Below are 8077 nucleotides of genomic sequence, written 5' to 3' on the forward strand. Positions count from 1 at the left end.
TAATGTGATTTCAGATCAGGAGATTCACCACAAAAATTGGTTAATGATCTCACGGTGGGACAGGCCTAAAAGGAGTTGGGTTAAAAGTCCCACATAGTTCCTTTAAAAGGTGATTTTTCTAGTCATCCACCCTTCTCTTCAGCATTCTGCCTCTGTTCCTCTTTGATACTTTCCTTTATAAATGTAAGTGTGCCTATACTGAATATAAATTGTGAAAAAGTTATATGAGTTTAAAGTATTAACGATTTGTTAGGCCCTTATTTTGAAACAGCCAAAAAAAAAAAAAAAAAAAGATCATTATGAAAGAAAAAAAGAATCACACAGAAATTTTATGACAAAAGTGCCTCTGTTTAATGATTTGTAAAAGAAGTAGGAAGCATTTTCAGTGACAACTGCTAATTATTTTGGTTTTCCATAATGAAAACCTGTGATGATGTTTAAATGTCTCTGTTCATTAGTTTACTCTGTTACATTGGCACATTTGTTTGCTTTGTCTATTTTCTCACTTTTCTGCATGAAATAAGAGCAGTATCATGATAAGTTTAATGTTTTTGGGAAGTGATGGCAATAATGTCTTGACTGTGAGAACTGATGACTTAAACTTGTGTTACTTCAGAATGAGAAGGAAGTCATCCTTTTGGTCTGGTATTTCATTTATCATCATGTATCTTGGAAGATGTTTCTTTATTCTGTTTTGTCAGAAACATCCACAAATCAAATAACTATTGATATACTCTTGGTGACTTATGTCTAGAAATAAATTTAAAGGTTACTGAAGAAATTAACCTTGGTAACAATTGTTTTTGCCATGCTAATGGCTCTTAAGGAATGATTTAATTGTACATGTCTTTGGAAGGCTTCTCAATGACATTGTTGGTCAAACAGGAAAAGAGACAAGGTTCTAAGGTCAAACACCAGAAACAGCATGTTCCTGTCATGCTTAGAGTTCAAGAGTTTTTGGAGCCCAGCTTTTTCTTTTTTCTTTCTTTCTTTTTTTTTTTTTTTGACCATATTTCTTTGTTTTGTTTGTCCTGTATAAAAAAGGACCCCAATATAAAGGTATAAAGGAGGGGAGAACAAGGGACATACCCTTTAGTATAAGGACACAGGATAAGGATCAGCCTCAAAAGGGTGGGAGGGGAATGTCCTTAAGGCAGTAAAATATTGTCTGTAAAAAGTTGGAGGAGGAGTCGCCACAGCTTCAGAGGTGAAGGCAGAGGTTGCCTCCTCAGTGGTGGGGCTCTCCACTCAAATGTTCAAAGGAAGGGAAATTTGGTGGTCTCTCGCCTTGGTTCTGTTCCAGCCATTCCGTTGCTCACTCTGAGTCACCTTCTGCCTTGTGTAGATAAGGGTGCTGCAGCGCTCGGAAGGCAGAGATTCGCTTGTGTGGGTTAAAACTCAGCATCTCCAGCAGCAGCTGTGTTCCAGATTCCTCCAGCTCAGGGTCCACCGACTGCACTGGCCGGGGCCCTCTGGGGAAGCCTCCTCGGGGTAGAGACACATCTCAGGGCCAGTCATCCTCTGGGATCAGGTCAAAGATTTTGCCTAACTGGTCAGCTTCAGAGTTTCCACGGAAGACAGGCTTTCGCCGAAACATCTCTGCGAAGATACAGCCAACGCTCCACATGTCCACGGGTGTTGCATATGTAGACTGCAACAGAACTTCTGGAGCGCGATACCGGAGTGTGACAACCACAGGGGTAAGTGCCATCTTGTAGCTGTAGATTCTGGCCAGGCCAAAGTCAGCCAGCTTGACTGTCCCACCACTTGTCACCAGAGTGTTCTCTGGCTTCAGGTCTCGGTGAACAATGCAGTTGGCATGAAGGAAATCCAGGCCTCTTGGAAACTGGCACATCAGATCCTTTATGGTCTCCACTGGCAAGCCTGGTGGGGGTGCCTTGTCCAGATACGTCCTGAGGTCTTGGTCCACATGCTCAAACACCAGGGTCACTTTGGTCTCCCGGTCAGTCCGGGCTGTTGCACAGACATCCATGAGCCTGCAACATTGGGATGCTCAAAAGCCTCCTGACGCCGCAGTAAGGCCACCTCCCGAACGGCGCTGATGGGCAGGCCCCCTCCAGCACCTCCTCCACTGGGGACTCTTACACTCTTGAGGGCCACAAAGTGGCCACTGTGGGGTCACGGGCCTTGTACACTGTCCCATAGGCACCGACACCAACTTCAGCCACTGGCTCATATCGGGAGGTAGCCATTCTCAGGCCAGAGGAGAGCCTCGCCCCGTGTCAGGAGCTGCGGGGTCGGCCCGTTATCCGGACCCCGGAGCCGGTTCCTGCAGCGCCGTACACGCGAGGTCTGTCCTGGGCAGCTGGGCGCTATGGGCCCGACCATAGACACAGGCAGAGCGGCCCCCTTTGCCCCCACCCTCACCATGCGACCAGCTGCCAAAGAGGCGCGCGGAAATCGGAGGGGCGGGGCGAACCCCAGCTTTTTCTTAGATTTGATTAAAATAGGGGTTGTGAATTCATCGCCCTTCTTCCACACCCCCTCCCCCTTTGCCTGTTGTCTGCTTTGCCTTTGCTTATGCTGACTTACTGCTTCTCGATTTCTCCTCACAAACCCTTTAGTATGTGGCAGAGGTATGCAGGGGCATTTACAGCTGGGCTCCTAAAGTTCCTGACTGTGTCAACGCTGCAGATTTAGGTGTGCTGATTGATCTTTTACCTAGAGTGCAAGGCTCTGTACCTGTCCAGCTGGTTCTGTCTGCCCTCATCGGCATCTTCTCACCCCTCACCCTAGTGCAAATCAGGTGTGTGTGTGTGTGCTGCCTGACGCGGAATCACAGTGGGCAGACCCTCATCTGCCTTGGAAGGTGTGCCAGCCAGGTAGGTAATCCTGTGGCCACAGGCTTCTGACCTTGTTTCTTAGTTTAGAAAGTCGTATTGACTCTATGGTGTTTATTCTGAAATTTGTGGACAGAGAAAAGTCCTCCTTCTCATCAGGTCCTTTGAGAAATGGCAATACTAGCAATCATGGAAAAATAAAATTAGATAGTAAATTCCTCTGGAATTGGCTAGATAAAAATAGAGATGGAATACGGAATACCTATTTTGTGCTGTGCTTTTTCATAGAAGTCTTGTTGGAGAAGGTCCTTTATGTTTGCTGTCTGTCTCTTCACTTTGCCACCCTCTTTGCTGGACGGCTCTCCTCTCATATGCTAGGCTGCTTGCTATTTTACACATTTGGCATCATCCCAGTTTAGGCTGTCTCTGGGAGGGCCTGAGATTTCTGCAGGTATGATGGCAATGCAAGTGGTAAGGAAGGAAAAGGAATGACTGCAAGTCATGATTGAGAAAATGCACAGAGAAAGACTTTAAGAAGGGATTATTTTTCTTGGATGATACCGTTTCTCCATCTGCCTAGGAGTCATCTATTTTCCCTCTTCTTATTAAATATTCACATAGTCACTATGGATGGCTAATGTGATATTTTCCATTTTGAAACATATAAAATTGTATTCTAACAGAAGAAGGAAACTTCCTTCTAGAGATTTCAGAACACCAGTGGTACTTCCAAGATATTTTATAAAAAGCACACCTCTGTCTCGTCCTCACTGACTTACTGTTGAACAGTCCGTCCCATTGCTCAGCTGTGCCTTTCCTCTGTGGCCTCATTCTCGGGGGCACACTCTATGCAGTGAGAGTTTCTCACTCTATGCAATGAGAACACAGCACCTGAAGCTCTGGGAACATGGTCCTTAAGTTAATGATCTTAGAGAAAACACAGTGCCCTCACAGAAAGTCTTCACAAACGTTCTGGAGGCGTTTTTTTGACTGTCCTGCCTCAGGGCATGTGCTCCTTTCCTGGGCTGTGTCAGCCTCCCCTGGATCAAAGAGGATGAGTTAAAGAGGATTACTGCAGGGAAAATGACTCCCCCAAGGAAAAGCATACTGGGCAGACAGACAAAGGTCTATTTCAATAAATATGATAAAAATTTAGCTAGCTGAGGGAGGTTATTAGGAAATAAATTAAATAGAAAAACTTAAATCTGACTTAGTAGCTGATGCAAGGGTGATTTTGTCCTGGGTTGTTCTCTGTCCTATTGTAATGAAGACCCTTTTGGGCTCACAGTTTTATAAGCTTCCAAGTGGGAACATTTCTTTTATCTAATATGAAATATGTAAATAACATTTTCCCTTTATATTTACTGAGTAGACTTTTTCCCCCTCTACAGCAGTGATCTTCATTATAGAAAAGTAGTAGATTAGTAATTTCAAATTTAGATAACACAGAATTATTAATTTTGTTTAATTCCTGAAGGCTAGAAAAGCAGATTGATACAAAATGAGAAAATATGTCTTGACAATTTTTAACAGTGAATGAGTATAGCCTTCATCAGTACTATAAAGGCAGCTAATTAATAGCTAGTTAATAGTTATGTATATTTATAAATGTCTAAGTGTTTTAAAAAGTTTCACTAGAATGTAACCATCCTTGTGGAGCCAGGCAACACCTAATACATACACGCACACACACACTCACTCTCATTCACATGGCTCAAAGTGAGTGCTTTTCTTGAAAGGAAGAGAAAAGAAATAGCTTTGTTACTCAGTTCTATGGGAAGAAGATTACTGAGACAGGAGGATGAGGTTGCAGTGACTGAGTTGCTCTGGGAGGGTGATAGGGTAGAGAGAGATGGCTAAAATTTTCCATCCCTCAACAGTGTCACCGTAACTTCTAGGAGTCATAAACATACAATTTGAAAAGCAGGGAAATAAAAATCAGTGATGGGATTCAAATCACTTTATAGCATTACTCACAACTAATTCCGTGAGATGGATCCTCATCTGTGGTTTTCATATATAGTGTTAGACACTTGGTCATGTTCGACTCTTTGCGACCCCATGGACTGTAGCCCACCGGGCTCCTCTGTCGATGGGGTTCTCCAGGCAAGAATACTGGAGTGGGTTGTCATTCCATTCTCCAGGGGATCTTCCCAATCCAGGGATCGAACCTGTGTCTCCTGCATTGCAGGCAGATTCCTTACTGTCTGAGCCACCAGGAAAGCCCTGTGTGTATAGAGGGTGATGCTAATAATATTTGACAGTTGATATGACATAGGCACGCAACCAGCACTGCCAGAGAGAGTAGACTCAACTGTAAACATCTGGAACACCTCACAGGTATGTTTCAGCTGGTTATCATCCCTGTACACCCACACGCAAAGTTATGAATAATTCCTATTAGTAAATATTTTATCTGTCAAAATAATCTATTTCCATTTCAGTCTATTTTATTTATGTCAAAATGATCACTGGTAAGAAGTTTTATTGGGAATTTTGTAGTTTTCTAGCTATTGAAAGCATACATGTATAAATTATCATTAGATATTCTACCTAAACACTATATCTTTTTGGAACATTAATTATCTAACTAACTAACTAATGGTGATCATTAAGTCTGTAAACATTTCTAGGCTCCTAGTGTGAGCCAAGCGAAGTGTTGGTTTTTGGGTATACAACAAAAAAAGACAAGGTTGCTACCCTGTGAACCTTATAGCTTCACTGGGGAGATAGATAACAGATGATTCCAAAGCGGAGTAATGAAGTTTGGTTTGAGGAAGTGCAGGGGGCTATGAGAGCAGTGAGGAGTGGCATGTAACACACACCTGGGGTCAAGGGAGACTTCCTGGGAGAGGAGATAGCTAAACTGAGACCAAAGGATGCATCAGGAAATGGGAAGGATGGAGGAAAAGAGCAATGGGAAGAGACTGGTTCAAGCATGTGTTAAGTCCCAGAAATTGAGGACAAAATATCTTTAATAACCCAAAAATGACTTAGGATAGCTTGGTTTATGCCTCTCTGCCTTTGCTCATGCTGTCTCTTTGAACTGGGTTGTCCTTTCTCTTCTCATTCACTGGGAATATCTACATGTATTTCAGAATTTGGATCAAATATTCTCTCATCAAAATTTCATGGATCCTCTGTGTAGAGCTGAGGAGTGTATCCAGGATACAGTTTTCTCATATTGGCTGTAACTCTTGATGCCTCATTTAGCTTGTGCATTATTTGAAGGTAGGAGCATTATCATTTCTGTGTTGGCACCTTGAGTAATGCTATCACAGCACGGATGTTAAGAGTTCAATGCACCTCTCATCCCTTATTGTTTTTATTACTCTCTTCCAATATTTCTAATAAACTACATTGAGGAAGTTTATGAGGGACAAATTGTATGCATGCTCAGTCGTGTCTTACTCTTTGTGACCCCATGGGCTGTAGACCACCAAGGCTCCTCTGTCCATGGAATTTTCCAGGCCAGAATACTGGAGTGGGTTGTCATTTCCTACTCCAGGAGGTCTTCCCAATCCAGGGATTGAACCTGCCTCTCTTGCATCTCCTGAGTGGGCTAGTGGCTTTACCACTAGCACCACTGAATTGACAATGAGGTTTTTGGAAGTGCACTAATTTTGCACTCTGTACCTGGCCTCACTTTATCACCCAGTTACAGATAACTAGGCAATAAACCACAGGGTTGGACACAGGTAGTGAAAGAAAGCCCACAGCACATGACAAGAAGTGAGGGGCCAAACTTTCTGCCCAGTAAAACATGAACGCCAAAATGTCAGTCAGTATCAATAAATGTCAGGCTCTGACCAGTTCTATTAGTCATTCCTCCTTCCCATGCTAAAATGACTATTGCAAACAAATTTTTTCAGCATCTGTAACCATGTATACACATAGTAACTGAAAATCTACAAGTTCTATTCAAGTAAAAGTTGGATGACTGTCTAACAGAAATATTGTACACTGTTGGATGGATGATTGAATCAATTATTTAAATGTGCCATTGAACCCTGAGAATCTATGTTCCTTTGTATTTGACATTCATTTCACCTGAAATTATTCAGTATCCTTGGGATTTGGTAGGTCTGGACCAGGAATTATCTCAGTTCACAGAGAGGAACAAGGCCAATGAGGAAATTCTGTTGCTATTAGGTTTATTTTCTTTCACTCAGTATTTGACCTTGCTGTAAGACTGACGTAGATTGGTTGCAAATTGTAACCCAAAACTGTAGGACAAAACCAATGTGATTTTTGCTTAATGAGAATCTGTGAATCCTCTGGTGCATTGGCTATGACCTGGTGACCACCAAGCTGTAGGACTGAAACTTTAGTTGATTTCTTTATTAGGTATGATCTCTATAAACTATCAGAGAAGGCACTGGCAACCCACTCCAGCACTCTTGCCTGAAAAACCCCATGGACGGAGGAGCCTGGTAGGCTGCAGTCCATGGGGTCGTGAAGAGCCAGACACGACCGAGCAACTTCACTTTCACTTTTCACTTTCTTGCATTGGAGAAGGAAATGGCAACTCACTCCAGTATTCTTGCCTGGAGAATCCCAGGGACGGGGGAGCCTGGTGGGCTGCCGTCTATGGGGTTGCACAGAGTCGGACACGACTGAAGCGACTTAGCAGCAGCTATAAACTATTGGGGCTTCACAGGTGGTGCAGTGGTAAAGAATACACCAGCAGGAAATGCATGAGACATGGGTTGGGAAGATCCCCTGGAGTAGGAAATGGCAATCCACCCCAGTACTCTTGCCTGGAAAATTTCAAGGACAGAGGAAACTGCTGGGCTACAGTCCACGGGGTTGCAGAGTCAGACACGACTGAAAGAGTTTGCATGCATTATAGACTGTCACTGTCGGATAATGCCTATCGTGATTTTGGAGAGTAATCTGAATCTCGATCATTTGCCTGAAAAATACAGGGAGAACAATAATTCTTAAAATAAAGCATGTTTAATGAAGATAGCATAAATGATCTCATTGACTGGTGTGAACTTAGCAAACAGTTTTGGGTGTAGCAGGATGTGGGTACTGTAGGAAGGAGTCCTGAGTCTCTTACCTTGAAGCTGTGTAGCAAGCACACATTTCTTCTTGCTTATTTCCTTGTATATTTATTTATAACACTTTTATTTAATATGAATTGATAGTACTGAGGGAAATTATGGGAGGGGATGGTAGAGGGGCCAGTTAAAGTGCACAGTCCAACTTTTGTGCACTTTGTGTAACCCTGCCAACCAATAAAATATGAATTTGATATTTGCCTTTGTTCT

The 8077-nt window shown here is 43.0% G+C and overlaps 1 pseudogene; it reads right to left on the reverse strand.

The window, feature by feature from the left end:
• Positions 1 to 1164: 1164 nt before the first annotated feature.
• LOC136163508 (cyclin-dependent kinase 4-like) lies at positions 1165 to 2322 on the reverse strand (annotated as a pseudogene).
• Positions 2323 to 8077: the final 5755 nt, after the last annotated feature.

This window comes from Muntiacus reevesi, chromosome 3 (assembly GCF_963930625.1).
Source record: "Muntiacus reevesi chromosome 3, mMunRee1.1, whole genome shotgun sequence".
In the NCBI taxonomy this organism is placed as follows: Eukaryota; Metazoa; Chordata; class Mammalia; order Artiodactyla; family Cervidae; genus Muntiacus; species Muntiacus reevesi.